The sequence below is a fragment of the Balaenoptera acutorostrata genome, chromosome 15 (assembly GCF_949987535.1).
Source record: "Balaenoptera acutorostrata chromosome 15, mBalAcu1.1, whole genome shotgun sequence".
NCBI lineage: Eukaryota > Metazoa > Chordata > Mammalia > Artiodactyla > Balaenopteridae > Balaenoptera > Balaenoptera acutorostrata.
In genome coordinates this window covers 51,148,026-51,166,331 of record NC_080078.1, presented here as the reverse complement: position 1 = coordinate 51,166,331, position 18,306 = coordinate 51,148,026, and the positions used below count along the sequence as shown (strand labels likewise).

The following is an 18,306-nucleotide window of genomic DNA, read 5'->3' as shown; positions in this document are numbered from 1 at the left end:
TTTTAAAGATAGAGACAAATTATGTAATGTGGATTGACTGGATGTAAAAGAAAGGGTACCTACACCTCAACATGAAATGGCAGTTATCAGGAATAGTTCATTCCTTGCTTCACTGATGGTGGACAAAATTTAAGAGTTATTTGTGAAATGGAGCAAATGAAAACCTAAGCTAAATAGCAAGCGGTAAATAAATATTCCATGGGGCAGAGATTATTCATAATGAAATATATAGTAGAAACACTATGGTTTGACTCATTTAAAGCTTGTCTGGACAAAGAAGGATGAGGAATAACATAAGGAACACTATTTCTGTGGTGATGAGTAAAGAGCTTTGTGGTTTTATGTTGTCCATAATTAAGTGTTTGGGAAACAAGGCAAAAAAAAAAAAAAAAGGTTCACTAATTCAAACACTTGGAGAATGGATTAACTCTTGGGAGGTTGATGTAATGGAAGCAGATACACCCATCAGCCCTTGTGTGGAAGTGGAACAATGCCAAGAATGACTTGAGCATCATGGGAGTTGTCCCTGCTCCCCTAAATAAGGTTGTCCTTTCAGCTATCCCATTTCTAGAGGTATATCCAAAGAAAATGAAACTGTTATCTCAAAGAGATATCTATGCTCCCATGTTCATTGCAGCATTACTCACAATAGTCAAGGTATGGAAACGACATGATGTTTAGCTATAGAAGATGTGAGGTATGCACACACACACACATACACACACATAAACACACAATGGACTACTATTCAGCCTTAAAAAAGAAGGAAATCCTGTTATTTGTGACAACATGGATGAACCTGAAGGGCATTATGCTAAGTTACATAAGTCAGACACAGAAAGGCAAATACTGTATGATCTCACTTATATGTGGAATCTATAAAGCAGAACTCAGAGAAACAGAGTAGAGTGGTGGTTACCAGGGGCTGGGAGAGTGGGGGAAACAGGGCGAGGTTGGTAAAGGGTATAAATTTTCATCTCTAAGATGAATAAGGTCTGAGGATCTAATGGAAAACATTGTGACTATAGTTGATAACACTGTATTATATAATTGAAATCTGCTAAGAGAATAGAATTGGAATGTTCTCACCAAAGGGGGAAAAAAAGGGTAACTATGTGAAATGAAGTTAATTAACTAGATGGGGGAACCCTTTTACAATGAATACATATATTAAATCATCATGTTGTGCCACCGCGGATATATCTGTTAATCTTTCTGTGCCTTAATTTTCTATCTTTATTTTACCTTCCTGGCAAAGTTGCTGGGAGGCTTAATGGTGCAGCTTTAACTACCTTACAATTTTATTTGTCAATTATACCTCAATGAAGTTGGGGAAAAAATTCTCTTTATCTTCACATAAGGCAGTTGGATCTGGGAGGAAAGAAGGCAGGCATTAATTTGTGTGTCAGAAAAGCATTTTGATTCAAAGAAGAAGAAGGAGAAGGAGAAGGAGAAGGGGAAGGAGAAGGAGAAGGAGAAGAAGAAGAAGAAGAAGAAGAAGAAGAAGAAGAAGAAGAAGAAGAAGAAGAAGAAGAAGAAGAAGAAGAAGAAGAAGAAGAAGAAGAAGAAGAAGAAGAAGAAGGAGAAGAAGGAGGAGAAGGAGAAGAAGAAGGGGTAGGGGAGGGGGAAGGGAGGGGGAGGGGGAGAACAGGAAGGAGAGGAAGAAGAGGGAGAAGGAGAAGAAGAAGAAGAGGAAAGAAGAAGAAGGAAGAGGAGTAGGAGAAGGAGAAGAAGGGAGAGGGGAAGGGGAAGAGGAAGAGGAAGAAGGAGAAAGAAATGAAAGAAAGAAAGAGAGAAAGGAAGGGAAAGAAAAAAAGAGCAACTGGTTATTATTATTTTATCTTTTAATGCTCGTGCTTTCATCTTCAGAACTCTTATTTTGATTTTGATTTGATTTGTTCCTTCTCATCAGGACTGCAGCTCTATAAACAGTAACAGGTATGGGGAACAAGAATATTAGAAAAATATCCCTTCAGGCTTCTCTGAAAATTATGTTACTTTGTTTATGTAAGTAAATAAATGAGTGAATGAATAAATGTCAAATTTCCAAGGGAAAGGTACACTACATTCATTCCTGCTTTCTCTGACAATACTCAGTTTTCCCAGAGGAAAATTAGAGACTCTCATTACAGAAACCCTACATCCGGGCTCCAGCTCCCATATTGTCAGAGTTAAGTTTATTCCCTTAGCAACAATGTGTCAGCCTAGAGCTGGCAACCTTATCTTTGTCCTTCTGTTGCCATGAAAACCACATTGGAGTTGACTTTAGCAGTCCTCGCCCAGTGAGCAGCAGTGCCAGTGAGGGTCTAGGGTGGAAAAATTACCTCTCTCCTCAACTGATGCAAGTGAGATCTGAACTAAGGGTTAGAAAAACATTCTTAAGACATTTTAGTAATTATAATTTAGTTCAAATGTACAGGTAGACATGTTTCTTGGATTGCTGGGGGATACCAAGGTGCTTCCAAACACATCATTTTAAAGAGATATAAAACACCTTCAAGGTATTTCTCTTCTTCCTGAAATGGGGTCCTCACTAATGCTCTTAAAAACAACCTCATATTCCTCTTTGCCTACTGATTGCATTGTCTGCTCAATTTGACCTGGATGTATCCCTGTAATCCTAAAGGCATCTTCTTGTTATAGGTGATAACGCATGGCTCTCCTCTAGTGCGCAAAGGTTGCGTTTCAGTGAGGAGATACTCCATCCCCTGGCTTCCCATTTAAGTTGTGCCCAGTATCTTGGGAAGTGATAAAGAGTAGGGACCATGAAGTTGGACTGGCTAGTTCAAATCCCAGTCCCACCACTTCCCTGCTGTGCCACCATGGATATATCTGTTAATCTTCCTGTGCCTTAGCTTTCTATCTGTAAAATAAAGAAAATAGCTTTATTTTACCTTCTTGGCAATGAAGTTTCTAATTTTCCTCTGGGAAATTTGAGTATTGTCATAGAAAGCTGGAATGAATGTAGTGTACCTTTCCCTTGGAAATTTGACATTCAATCATTCATTCATTAATTCATGTATTTATATAAACAAAGTTTCTGGGAGGCTTCATGGTGTAGCCCAACTATGTCTATGAACTCTAGTTGTGGAAGCCCAGTATGCATGGAATGTGTCTAGGATATTCCAAGAACAAAGGCAGGGAAACACTCCTTAGCCATTTCTCTGAAATACATCTTCTATTGTCCTGGTCATTCCTGTAGCCTGTTCCATACTGGCCTCCTAGATAAAGCCAAGTTGTTCTGCTGACTGTTCATGGATATTAGTCATCCAATTGAACTACAGAGCTCACAAGTGCTGGTGAAGGCTCACTGTTGTCATAGGTATTATCCTTATTGATGGACAGAAGGTTCCAGCAGTTTCAAATATCCTAATCCTTTTCTAACACTTATTTAAAATTAGATCCAGAATGAAGAAGCAAAGGAGCAACAGATGCTTCAATTGCACATAATTATTTTTATTTAAAAAGCATGGAATATAGATGTCCTAATAACAAAGCATTCATCTGTTTCTAGAATATGCCAGGGCACGTCTTGTAAGTATAATCTACCTGCACCAGTAATTATAAACAGTGGGAGCTTTTGAGCAAGTATCTACCAAAATGACTATTATTGTTGCAACAATGCCTCTACTAACTTTAAATGGCTTTGAAAAATTTATTCACTGTCTTTCTTTCCATTAACTTATTAACTAGGGCCCTTTAGCTCATGAATCATATCACTTATATTTGGAACTAGAAGAAAGTCATGCTATTTAAAATATAATTTATATCAAACAATGTAAAATAATTACTGTTCAAAAAATAACATAAATAGCATTTTCCAATACACTGGGTTCAGAAGGCTATTGAGCTTCTTTGCAAGTGTTTATAACCTCATAATAATCTATTGCCATCTATCAGGTACGTTTTCTAGATAGCATATCCTAAAATCCTAAAATATCATTGGAAGCAAACTTGGAAATCATTTAGTCTTACCTCCCTTTGATGATTAAATTTCAAACCAGATACTTTTTTAGTTGACTGACTGACATGCTTTCTGCTCTTCTTTACAAATAAACAGGTTTTTTTCAAGCTCCTTTAAATCATCTTCTTCCCATATTTACTAAAAGCAGGCATGAAGTCAAAGGTCACTGTTCTGGGCAGATGCCTGTGGATATCAGATTCCTAGGAACACCAAGCTACAGCTTTGGGGCTCAGATTCCTTGAGAGCAACCACATTTATTTCCGATTTCTTCAGGTCCTTGAGCTCAAACAAAAATCTTGTACTGAAGGCCTTTCTCTTTTGCGTGTAGTCATCTTGAGTAATCCTTGTTATAGCAGGCCATTTCCATGCTTTCTTTTCTTCCAACCTTACTTACCCTGTCTTGTGGTTTAGAAATATTCTACATGACATAGTGATTCTTGTCATATTCTTTGGAGGGCTGGTAGATCTCTACAGAATTTGGGGAATTGGGCAGAGCAGATATTTCAAAGGCAAATAGCCGTTGTAAATATCACTTCTTCCAGGTGCAAAGGTGTCCCTTTAATCAGATGGTGGTGGGCACCTGAGAAGTCACTGCCCTTGCTTCTGTTAAAGCAGACCTTGGACTCAAAAATCCTTCCAACCTGGCTTTGAAACTGAGTTTTTTCATTTCCTAGATGCCTGATCTTAGACAGATGGTTTTACCCTTTTGACTCTGTTTTTCCCTCTGGTAAATGGGGACCAGGGTGCCAGGTTCAATGGTTTTTGTGAGATTCCCCTGAGGTGATATAAAATATTCCAGGCTGTTGCTGAGTCTGGCACATAGGAGGCATTCCGCATCCTCAGTGCCTTGGGAGTGGGCTCATTTTAGAAGTCTTAAGAAATTAAAACTTCTTAATTTAAGAAGTTAAGAAATTAAGACTTCTTAAATGAATCCTATGATATTTGGCCTTGCTTGGGACACCAAATGAAAAACAGACCAGCCTCCTTCTCACCCTATGGGTGGGCTATCACTCCTCTGTATTCTGATTCTTTGTCATAGGAAAAGGGCATCTTGAATGTGGTGGGAAAGGCAAGCCCACACAGCAGAAAGGCAGAGACCACAAGATCCTCTTTATTACGTGGCATGTTTCTGTACCGCAGATGTACACACAGATGTGGTCATCAACAGAGATAACTAGTTTACAAGCCCTCCCTGGAAACTCCTCACAGTTCTTAGCAGAAAAGTGATTCTCAGCCAAGCTCTGCACTGAAGCTCAGCCTGTGATGAAAGCATTTCCAATTGTTCCACATTGCAAACAATCAGAGAGGAGAAATGGCCTGCAGTGCCTTTCCAGCCAAGAAGCGAGACCAGGGATCACCTAAGAGGCTAAAAGCCGATTAAAACAAGTATGTACCGTGGCCTCTACTTTCTGTGTTTGTCTGTCTGCCTGTCTTTCCCTCTTCCTTCTCTTCTTCTCTCCCTTCCCTCTTCCCTTCCTCTCCCCTATGATTTTCCTCCCTTCTTTCATTCCTTTCTTTTTATTTCATTTCTTTTCCTTCTCCCTTCTTCACCTCCTTTTTTCCTAATGGAAAAATATCACTCTATGTCAGGGAAATGCTGGGCAACATCTGTTCACTGTTTGACATGTTAATGTGGGGAGGGCACATTCATTCAAATTGTGAACCCTGTAACTACTTTATTAATTTTATTGGTGATCTGTGATGAAGTTGTTACCACAAATGTCTAAGGCAGCCATTTAGCATACGAAATATAGACTATGTTTAGAAAACAGAAAAAAAAACCTGGGCTCAGCCCTGGTCTCCAGTGATCTCAATGATGACTACCCTATTTGGCTTTCCAAATAAGGTAGTCCTGAGGAGTCAATGAAATAAATATGTGAAAACCATGTATCTGTAATAGATCAAGAACTATAGCTTAATTTAGGTCCTCTTCTTTAGAAGCAGAGACTAAGAAAGAGGTTCAGATGCATGTGATTTGTTGGAGTGGGGCTCTCAGGAGAAGGGATTGGGGTGAAGGAAGCAGGTACGGTCAGGGAGGGAGCCATGCTGGCATGTGGTCTCTGCTGGACTCTGGCTTTAGCCTGATCTAATAGAGGCTCTGGAGTGTGAATGACACCGTGCATCTGTTCCTCCCTTGAGGTGACTGGCTGGCATTTTGCATTCTTCATGTCAACCAGTCATTGGCAATGGGTATGGGAGGTGACCTTCTGGGCAAACAGCTGCCATTTTGCCAAGGGAAATTCTCTGGAAAAGGGGGCAATTGAGACATTAGTTATGGTAGAAGAATAATTAGAATGAAATCCATTTCAGTTTCTCCAAACAATGGGTCTACACAAAAGTTTATTATTTAAATATTTTGGCTAAAACTTTTGGGGGCACTTAACTGACATTTTTAAACATCCCACCTTAGTGGGATCATACATGGGCAGGATGAGGATTCACAGAAGACATTGTTCTGGTTTAGTTTTTAATGTGTAAGTCTTGGCCATGTCAATGTGTAAAAGGAGAAGCCAAAGAACAATGACAACAGCAATCAAAGCCTTAATTCAAACTACGCCCATGGCTATTTCATCAGCTCTACTGGTTTTTGCAGACCCAGGAGTTAATTCTTCTCATCAGCGCTCTTCCCTTGGGTTGTCTTGACAGCATTTCTATCTGTATATTGTTACCTTTGCTCACATAAAATCCTAGTTTTCTTTAACTGGAAGTACATTAAAGTTTGAGAAGCATTTATGTGAGCACTCTCATTCTCTTTCCCATTAAACGTTAGTTTCTTCTGTTCCTCAAAATGGTGAATCAACCTTTTTCCACTTTCTAATAGAATGTATAAGATTGTATGTATTCTCCTCTTAACAAAACAGGTACCTATAATGTAGCTTTTCTATTTATCACTCTTCCCTTCAAATTCTATTAAACAGGAAAAATATAAATTAACCTTATACACAAAAAATAATATCACATATTGTTTATTTTTCATATTTTACAATCTGTACATCTCTAAGGGAGAGGTAGGAGATTAACCTTATGAAATTGATCCTATGGTTAATTAATATCTAATGTTAGCATAAGTGTATCATCCCAATAATTTCAGATGTACCTCCTTCCTATATAAAATAATTCATTTCCTTTGTCTTGTTAAAATGTTGTCCAAAAGACTGTTCTGATTTGGCTTGCTGCATAGTACAATTTATAGAATAAATAAATTACATTGTCCTGTGATTCAGAATTCTACCGTGGCAAAATAGCCATTGTCTTCTGTACATTGGGCAATAGCAATGCTGTAATTTTTTTTTTTTTTCCTTTGGTTCCAGAACAATCAGAGGCACTCCTTAACTATCTCTGGCTTATTCTCCCTACATAAGTGGAATGAGTTAATGACAAAGTAATGTTTAAAAAATTAAAATGATGACAAAAGCTAGAGCCAAGAGTATGCAATGGCTAAGGCTTTGTTTCTGTGGCTTGAGGGGGCGGGAGGCACCACCCTCTGAGGTGTCCGTGTGGGTCACCCAACGGACTTGCCAAGGACTAGGAGGGAAAAATAAGTTGGACAACTCTTCTCTTGGGACAAGACCCAGAGTTCCATTATTTGTAGTGATAAAAATATGGGTGGGGATTAGGCTATGTAATTGAAAGGAAAAGGAAGAAAAAAGAATGGATTGGTGTGGAACAGAAGTAGAGAAGAGGGTGTTTTAAATGTGATGACTCTTTGGCTTCCACTCCAGTTCATATTTCTTATCTTTATAAAGATCCAAGATCCACTTTTCTATTGGATAGTCCTACAAAATGCCTGCATACTAATAGAAAACTGAAATGTTTGAATAATGCCTACACTTTTCTTCTTTGGCACAAAATATATTCGTATAAACAAAACTGTCACAAGCCATCTCAATGTCTGATTTGGCCTTAAAAACGAACTATTTTTTTTTCTTTTTTGAGTGTTATGCTGAGATATTGAAGGAAAATATAAGTTCCTATGTCAGATCACAGGTCAATCTAGTTTTGGTTCTTTCCTCCAGCATTATAAACTATGTCATGCTAAAAATGTAGCCATTATATAGCTATGAAAACTGACCCCAGAGCAGTGAAGTTCATACTACTGGCACTCAGTGGGGTAGATCTTTGATCCTGGGCAATGCTAATAGAGAAACTATACTCATGGACATTGCTGCAAGCATTATAATAGGCCCCTAGCTTCCACCAGGCCTATCTTGCCCCCTCCAATCTTTTCTTCACCCTAAAGCGATCATGATCTATCAACAATGTGGATCTAGTTGTTTATCAACCCTGCTGCTGAAAATCCTTAGATATTGTCATAACTGTATGCTACAGATGTTAAAGTCCTAACCCCCAGTACCTGAAAATGTGATCTTGTTTGGAAATAAGATCATTGCAGATGTAATTTGTTAAGATGAGGTCATGAAGGTGGATCCTACTCTAATATGACTGGTATTTTTATAAAAAGGGGAAATTTGGACACAGATATACATATATAGTAAGAACACCATGTGAATATGAAGATAGCCTCTATAAGCCAAGGAGAGAGGCCTAGAACAGATCCTTCTCTTACGGCCCTTAGAAGGAACAGAACTTGCTGACACCTTGATTTCAGACTTCTAGCCTCCAGAACTGTGAGACAATAAATTTCTGTTGTTTAAGCCACCCCGTTTGTGTACTTTGTTTTAGCAGCCCCAGCAAACTAATACATATATGTTTCTATTATTCTTAGGATGATGTTCAATATCCTATAAATGGAAGGAGAGGAGTAGCATATAAAACCAAAGAGCAAATGTAACTCAAGCTTGGCACAGTTAAACTTTTTGAATTGTCAGTAGGCTTAGTAAAAATTCATTGAGTAATTAGCATTGTTCAAGGTGCTGGATATTTGGCTGTAAATTAAACTGTCACAGTACCTATTCTTAGGGAGCTTACACTGATGCAGGCAATTAATTCCACAAATAATTAATTATAATTATAATATGAGTCAAGGGTTTCAGTGGAATGTCCTAAAGAATGGAATAATGGGGGAACCGACCATTTTCCTAGAGGAATCAGGAAAAACAGGAAAGGCTTCTTTGAGGCAGTCATGGTTAAGCTTATATCTGAAGGATGTGTAGACATTAGTTAATGGAAAGAGATGCTGGGAGAAATGGCTTCAAGGTCAAGGCGGGGAGCAGTTATGAAGATCCCCAGGCCAGAGGCAGTATGGCACTTTCCAAATCAAAAAGAGGTAAGCACTGGTGGAACAGGAAAGCCTAGGTAGAAAGTAGTGCTGGATGGCACAGGAGCAGCAGACAAGAGTCAGATCCAAGGGCAGTAAAACAGAGCTGTATTGTTAAACACTCCCTCAGGCTGCAGTGTGAAGAAAAGGTCCGAGGAAGGCATGTGCTAGGCTATGGTAAGAGGTAAGGATGGATCAGGAAATGGACAGGAGTGGAAGGATTTAAGAAATAATCCACTGATGTAAAGAAGATACGGTACATATATACAATGGAATATTACTCAACCATAAAAAAGAATGAGATAATGTCATTTGCAGCAACATGGATGCAACTAGAGATTATCCTACTAAGTGAACTAAGTCAGAAAGAGAAAGACAAATATCATATGATATCACTTATACGTGGAATCTAAAATATGACACAAATGAATTTATCTACCAAACAGAGACATTCACAGACATAGAGAACAGACTTGTGGTTGCCAAAGGTGAGGGGGATAGAGGGATGGGATTGGGAGTTTGGGATTGACAGATGCAAACTAGTATACATAGGATGGATAAACAACAAGGTCCTACTGTATAGCACAGGGAACTATATTCAATATTCTGTGATAAACCATAATGGAAAAGAATATGAAAAAGAATGTATATATGTATAACTGAATCATTTTGCTGTATAGCAGAAATTAACACAACATTGTAAATCAACTATACTTTAATAAAATAAATTTAAAAAGAGAAATAATCCATTCATGGAATCCAGTGGATGAGGTCTAATAATGAAATGCATGCTGTGGAGGCAGGAAACAGGGAAACATGTGTCATGGCTGCTGGTTTTCCAGTTTGTCTAACTGAGTGGAAGGTGGTATTATTCACTGAGTTAAGAAATATTAGAAATTTCATGTAATGTCTGGAACATTTATATTAACATATTTCCATACAATACATACAAGAAATATTAGATGAGGGCCATTTTTTTTCTTCCAGGGGAAGCAAGAGACAGAAGATGGCTTTTGTGCCTAATCTTTGCATTTGAAGCAATTGTGGGATGTCCGATGTTGCATGGGCCATCAGCCTCATTGGTCAGGAGGTCTGAGCCACCAGAGATATAAATTTGTAAGTCAATTTTTTAGGTGGTAACTGAAACCATAGGAGCAGATGCGCTCACCCAGCAAGCCAGGGTAGGAGGAGAAGAGGAAAGTCCTTAGCACAATTGAGCAACCTGGCACTTCCAGTTTGGGTAGAGGAAGATGAGTCATCAAGGATGTTAAGAATGGCAGGAGAGAAAGGAGAATGTCCAGAAGGTTGGGAGGTCACGTAACTTCAAAAAGGAAGCAGTGGCTGTGAGTCTTTAAACTATGAACCAATACATCAAGCAGTGCAATTGCTGGAAAAAGTCTAAGTCTTTTAGCCACATTAGTGCTTAGCAAGAGCTCTTGCAGGGGTTGAATAGAGAGGGTGGAGGAGATGTTGTGCGTGTCTTGTCCAGATCCCTTTGGCAGTCACTTCTGTATCCCAAAGGCTGCTTTTCTTGAGGTATGTGTGTATATATATACGTATCTATGTATTTAGGCTGGAGAGCACCCTTAACCTAAGCACAGAGCAAACCAAAATGATAGCGTTAATGTCCCCGGGAACAGCCCTCCAACATGACAGACAGGGATTTGATAACTGAATATCCCAGTCCCTTGCCCTTCAGTTGTAATAACTCTAAAGAATATTCTACACTGTCTCTCTGAGCACTGGTTGCCCACAATGGTAACTGGTTTGATAATATCCTCTTCGTGAACTTTCTGCCCTTTCCTGGCATAGTCTTCTACTCTCTACTGCTGTTTCTGGGATCACATCCTAGAATCTCCCTCTCAGAGGCTGGGGCACAGAGAACACATAGTGGCAGAGGAGATGGACCTGTAAATGAAACTTAACAAGCTAGCTCAAGAGGGGGTAGCAGGAGGAGAAACAGAGTCACGGATGCTTTATTATAATTGTGAAAGAATCCTGAGCTTGTCTGAATGTTAGTGGAAAGGATATAGGAGAGAGAAGGTTTAGAGGAATCTATGACAAATACTTTTTTCCCCTCATGCTGTTGGTTAAAATACAAAAGAAGAAAAGAAAAGAAGAAAACGAAAGGAAAGAAAAACACGGTATGGTTTGCATCATAAAACTTAGGAGTCCTCTTTGTAGGTGTGACCGAGGCACAAAATTTCCTCTTCAAAAGAATAATACCAGCTCTGATGTTCATGGATTTTTGTGTGTTTAGGAATTCCCAGCATCTCTAGAATCCACTGTAACCACCCGTGACACATTTTTCACTCCAGATGTGAGCACTAAAGACTCAGTTGTCAGTTGAATACTCTTGTACTATTTCCTCAGCCATTATTTTAAGGAATGCATTTGAATAAAATGCACTTTTGGCACCATTTTTAAGAATGGATGATGATTTATGCTTTTCTTGCAGGGACAAGATGGCTCTGGGCATGAGTCATGGCTGTACGCTGGGAAGATTCCGATGGGAACCTTGCTCTTGCTGGTTGAGCCATACCTTACATGGACTTGAGGCCGTGCGTGGCTTTTATTAACATGTACATTTTGCTTGTTAAGGCTCGAGCTTCATCTTTTCCCTCCCAACTCGAGCCCTGTTTTTATTTCACATACACCTGATTCAGAATCTATGCTTGGGACTCAGAGTGGCTGGGGAATAGTCATTTGGAAAAGCTCTGATTATTCATCAGCTAAAACAGAATGATGTGTTCCCAGCTGTGGCTGGGAAATGGGCTATTTTTCTGCAGGGGAGCAGATTCAAATGGCAGACAAAGTTCTAATTCTTTTCACATCTCTGTCTCCATGGGGCAGCTTTGGTGCAAATCAAAATTGTCCCTGGGTCAAGAAAGCTATGAACCACAGCACGGCCTTGTACTTTTCTCATCTGCAGAAAGAGTCACTTCACATGCAGCCTTCAGATGTCATCTTCCCAGTGAAAAATCCCTGCGCCAGAGCAGATGTTCCTTGGAAGCAACACCGGAGTCTTTCAGGAGCCAAGGTGAATGAACTGTAAGATTGATTCTTGAAGTTTTCCACATTAAAACCATTTCTGTCATTGTCCTTGGCACTGGTTCTAAAAAAGTGTTCTATAGCCTTGCTTCTCAGGCTTGACTTGTATACAGATCTCCTGGAGACTTTGTTAAACCTCAGACTCTGTTTCAGTAGTTCTGGGGTGGGGCGCTCGAGTTTGTGCATTTCTGACAAGCTCCCAGAGGAGGTTGATGCAGATCCATGTTGATTTCTGAATCCTACTCCGAGTAGCAGGGGGATACAGAAAGTGGGTGTTGCAAGATGCTGTCCAGCACAAAGGGTCTCTGGCCTGATAAGTTCAAGAAAAAAATAGGTTGCATTTTTACCTTCCTCTTCAAAACCCTGCAAATGAATAAATTAAAGACTCTGAGAAGATCTTCCTGAGGAAGTCTGATACAAAACTAACAGACCATAGAACCATATTTTGGTATGCCATGCTATCTCTTAAGAAACTAGGGAACTTGATTTTTGTGAAAGGAAATAAACGTCTGTTGTGTGGTCACCATTCAAATATTTGTCCAGGCACTTAAGCAGATTGAAGGGGGGTTTAGAAAATGTTTGACCTTCTTTGTAGTGATCCCGGTAACCCTTCTCAGGTGAGTGTCACTGGTTCTCCAAATGAGCAAGGCTATAAGTCAGGCTCACGATATCCATGGTAGAACGGTAAATTTTCCACCTTGAGTTCTGGTATTTGAAGCGTATGGTACTCCCTTCAACCAGCTCAAAAAGTTGTTAGAGGTTTAGCTGCCACCGTGCTCTTGTCAAAAGATGAGCTGAGAAAGTGATACACAAGAAAGCTAGATGAGGGGAATTTAAATCCCTTCAAGCATCTTAAACTGTTTGCAAACTTCCACGTGTTTATGTATCAATCCTCTAATAAGTTCCCAGGAAGATTCCTGAGCCTTTGCTCCAGAAATGATCATCTTTTGGGTCTTAGGTATATTCTAAAAATCTTCATTTTAGTAAGCATTCCCAGAATTTTCTGATGCAGGTTCTTTGAGGACCACATTTGTAGATTAAGTCCTGTTTCCTTAGAGGCAGAGCACAAGGAACTGTCCCAAAACAAGCTTCCTTGTTTTTGCTCTCTGAACATGCACCTTTGTGAGTCATGTTTTCATGCTCTGCCCTGGATTTTTGTGGAGGATATATATAACTGCATGGGAAAACATTAGCATTTTCTCTAAAACTGTTATTAAAGATATTGTCATTATATCAGAAAATCAGAAAATTCTGCAAAAAGACTCTACTGACAGAGAATTACAGCGTTGCTCCTGCAGTTTGGGGTGTAAGCTCAGCAGAAGAACACACTTCTGGATGTGTTTTATTGTAAAAGCAAAGGAAAAGTTTGCTCCTATGACATGACATGTATTTGCATTAACATAAACATATAAACATGTTAATTTTACCCCAAATTGTTAAGTTGGTGTTCTAAGTCATCTGTGCCTTTATGTTTACCCTTGACATGTCACCATACTCCTGGGACATTCCACAGCTTGAGAACTGTAGCAGTATATCTTGATTAGGGTCCCAGAAACAAAGAATAAATGAATAAATGGGTGAAGATTGTCAAAAGGTGCAATTGCCAGTTATGAGATCAATCAGTCCTGGGAATGTAGTATACTGCATGGTGACTATAGTTAACAATGCTGTATTGTATATTCCAAGGTTGCTAAGAAAGTAGCTCTTAGAAGTCTCATCAAGAAAGAAATGTGTAACTGTGTAGTGACAGATTTAACTAAACTAATTGTGGCAATCATCCTGTAATATACACATATATCAAATCATTGTGTTGTACAACTAAAACTAATACAATGTTATATGTCAATTATGTCTCAATAAAAAAGGAATAGTGCATCTCCTTTATAATTTGTTCCCAGAAGTAAAGGTTGTCTTACATTCATATTCTATGATGAGAATTCATTATTTCCTTTTCAAAATTTAAGCTTGGTCGGTAGGATGTTCAGGGTAGAATTACTTAACAACGGTGATTTTTATTAGTTTTGTTGCTGAGTATATTTGTTGAAAATTTCCAACTTTTCTGTATACATTTAATTTCAGTAGTTATGAATTCTGCTAATTCTCTTATTTTGCGAGTGATTTTAAATCTAAGGCACTTTAGATTTTTAAGCTGGTAAAGAATAAATTATTAAGGAATTTTTACTGTTGACTTAAATTCTCTCAACCATCGAAGTCTTCTTACCATTGATTTTTCAATCAGAAATACTCTTCAAGGGAGGGAGTGGAGGAGGTGCAATTACACAGGAGTGACACCAGGGAATGTTTTTGGAATGATGGAGTTGTTATATATCCTGATTGTGGTGGTGGTCACACAAATCTACATGTATGTTAAAACTCAGAATTTTACCCACTCCCAAAAGTCAATTTTATTGTGTTAATTAAAAAATAAAATCAAGAGTAAGGATAACCACAAAAAAAGAAATACTCTTCAATTTTATTGTGGTTGATTCAGGTTCTTCCTGAGGGCTTGGAAACAAAAACTCAGAATGGTTCTGTTATCAGAGTGACTAAAAGGCAAATGGAAGACAGAGATCAGGAGGTCATGAGAGAACAAAGATCATTCTGTTTGAAGACTTCTGGGTGGTTCTGCACCTTTTTATGGAGCTTCAGAAGCCATATTACAGCATTCTTCCAACCTCATTTAGTGGTATTACTATAAAGCATTTTTGCATCTCTTCTCTCACTCAAACCTCCCCATAACAGTACCAGCCTTGCATCATCTTTATCTTAAAGACTGAAGACTGATGCCCAGAAGCCACTGAAGGACCTACCCAATGACAATCAAACAAGAAGCAGAACTGACATTGGAATTTGATCTTCAGATACCAAACCCACAATTGTTCCTCATGGACCTCAGCTGCCAACATTTGCTCACTTGATGCCATATAGTAGGTGTGAATAGTCTCATTTGTCACAGCCTCTTGGCTCTGCCATCTGTCCAGATGGAAAAGTACTGGGCTGGATAATAACTAAGTAAAATTTATGTGCAAGAAAATAAAGGAAAAACATATTAGTTTTAACAAATCAATGTTCTACAGTTTGATAAAGTGTCGATTGAATGCTTCTCTTTGGACCTAAGATATTTGGGTTGGTTTTAAAATGAGATACAGAGATGACTTTAGCACAAAGGAATTTTTTAAAAATTCCAACTCATTGGCTAAATAAAGCATATTATTTTAATAGAAATGAAGTCCACATGAGTATTGCACACAGATAAGTTTTTCATCAGCAAACCACATTCTCCCCGTGCCTAAGTGACGTCCTGGCCTGGGAATTAAATGACACCCACAGAATATCATGGCAACCAGTTAACATTGGAAAACAAAATGGAGCAAAACAAATAACAACAACAAACAGTAAATTAACCTGTTGATTCTTCCATGTTATATCAAACCTCCACTCTGATTTTTAATCCCTTAATTGCCCCCTTCCTTTAGTAGACACCCAGCGGTGGATCATATGGGTGCTGAATTGACCCTTTCAGGTTACAGTTATTAAGTTTCATGTCGAAGCTATTTAAGTGAAGTTTCTCCCTCTCTCTTTCTTACACACACACACTCAAGTTCAAACAAATACTGAAGGAACATGGTGAGTACTTAATAAATAATTCTTGAAAATAGGTGGATGGAGTTGCCCTGTACCTCAGTGGTTCTCACCATAGCCACCCAATGGGCTCCACATTGACCATTGGTCACTGGATGGCCAGTAGGAGAAGGTTGTTATACAAATAACAAAAACCCCAGGGCAGAGCTATCGTGGGGACATTAGAGATGGACCACAAGCTTCTGGAGACCAGGAACATTTCTTACATTTGCTCCTTATCCTCCACTCTATCTAGCACAGTGCAGAGCACCTAGAAGATACCCAATAAAGATTTCCTGGTTGGTGGAGTGAAAAAAACAACATCTGCTTCTCTCATTGGGAGAGAAGTTGTGTGGGAAATATTTATGGACTGAATAGAAGCCAGGGGAAGAGAATGAATATTCTCCCTCTTACCTTTCCCTTCAACTTTTTTATTTAGCATATATTATTAATTATGACAATCAATATTTGTAATAGAATATTACATAATTTATACTACTGTTTTGATTTACCACTATTTTTATATTTATTTTGTATATAATCATAGCACGGGCTTCCCTGGTGGCGCAGTGGTTGAGAATCTGCCTGCCAATGCAGGGGACACGGGTTCGAGCCCTGGTCTGGGAAGATCCCACATGCCGCGGAGCAGCTGGGCCCGTGAGCCACAATCACTGAGCCTGCGCATCTGGAGCCTGTGCTCCGCAACAAGAGAGGCCGCGATAGTGAGAGGCCCGCGCACCGCGATGAAGAGTGGCCCCCACTTGCCACAACTAGAGAAAGCCCTCACACAGAAACGAAGACCCAACACAGCCATAAATAAAATAAATAAATAAAATTTAAAAAAAAAGAAAATGCTCCCTATTAAAAAAAAAAAAAATCATAGCACACATTGCAAGTAATATCCAACATATCCATAAGACACTATATGTCCATAAGCTGTACATATTCAATATTTAACTTGTAATATGAGAAATTTTATTAAATGTGACATCCAGTGCAATGACCGTAAAGCATACAAAACAGAGTTGATTCTCCTTCAGTGGCAACTTCCTCTCTCTCCCTAGAGGAAGTGAAAACTTTGACCTAATGAAAGTGGTGAAACAAACTCTGCTCACATTGATTTGCCAACAAGAAGACCCACAGTCTAAATACAGAAACTGGACACAGGAAGTTCAGTATTTGTTTTGCATTATAAGGATATTGGAGCCATGGAGGGTTTTTTAAAAAATTTGTTTTGATTATTAGAGATTCAAACAATGTTTACATACAAGACACCAGTCTGTATGACACTATATACTGGCAGAGAGCCAGCCTGTACACATACTGCCCCTATTGTGTGCAGCAGACAACGACCATTGGGCTTTGGCTTTTATAAATTAAATTAACAAACATTTAATGGAAACCAGTTTTAACAGATGGCTTGGCCAGATTTAGGAGAAAGTTTTTTGTTTTTGTTTTTTTCAGTTCCTTCCCACTGACAGCTGTTGATAGAACCAGACTGTTACTAACTCTTCATCTTGTCTACCAATTTATATTGACACAAATTTTTTACATTTATTTTATGTTTTAATTTTAATTTCTTACTTTACTTTTTTAAAAAACAATTTTGGATTCTCCCAGCTACTTAGTTACTTCTTCCCTTCAAACACTGGGCTCTGATATGAGGCCACAGGCATTGTGGCTGGAGTCCCTAGAGAGAGGGTGCCCGGAATAGAGTCCACTGGGGATGGTCCCCTTGCCAGGGGAGCACCAAAAAGTACTGAGAAGAAATTATTCCATATCCTCTTACCACATCCACTCTGTGGGGCAGCATTTTCCACTCTTGTTTGTGGAATCCAGAGAGTTCTTTCTCTTTGTTTTCACTTTTCTAGTCCATTAAAGGTACATTAAAGGCCCTAGAACCTTAGCGAATTCATTATGCATTTATGAAGTTCAATTCCTACTCACTCAAACCCTATCATGGAATTAACTGCCATCTATGCATATGAAATCCTATTGTACTTTCTTATTTCATTTTATGGAAAAGTTTGTTTTTTGAAGATGCTAATTAATTTGCCAATATGACAATACTTTTCATTATAAAATTTTATTTTGAATACTTACAGTAATTCTCCTCTGAAAAAAATTTTTAGGAATGAATTATTACTAATATTATATATAGGCATGTATATCACACATTGTTAGTTATGATTTGTATGTATCTTAAATCTCCTAGTAAATATAAGGTTGCCAGATATAATAGAGTGTACTCAGTTAAATGTGAATTTCTGATAAATCATGAATATTTTTTAGTGTAAGTATATTCCAAAACATGCACAAGACACTAAAATATTAGTCATTTTTAATGAAATTCTAATTTAACCTGGCATCTTGTATTTTTAGTTGCTAAATCTGCCAACTATAAGTACATTGTAAGTGTCTCCAGTCATCATAGTTTATGCTTCCCTTTTTC

At 38.5% G+C, this 18,306-nt stretch overlaps 1 long non-coding RNA gene across 3 annotated transcripts in view; it reads left to right on the top strand.

Moving 5' to 3' along the window:
* LOC130704966 (uncharacterized) overlaps positions 1 to 14,707 on the top strand; it is a 41,654-nt gene extending 26,947 nt beyond the window's left edge. The window contains exons 1-4 of one of the 3 annotated variants that reach the window (XR_009005568.1): positions 5,128 to 5,350; positions 10,170 to 10,298; positions 11,641 to 11,743; positions 12,115 to 14,707. This is a non-coding gene — a long non-coding RNA (uncharacterized LOC130704966). Of the gene's footprint in view, positions 1 to 5,127; positions 5,351 to 10,169; positions 10,299 to 11,640; positions 11,744 to 12,114 lie in introns of those variants that run through there. The other 2 variants (XR_009005569.1, XR_009005567.1) reach the window with 2 other exon arrangements.
* Positions 14,708 to 18,306: the final 3,599 nt, after the last annotated feature.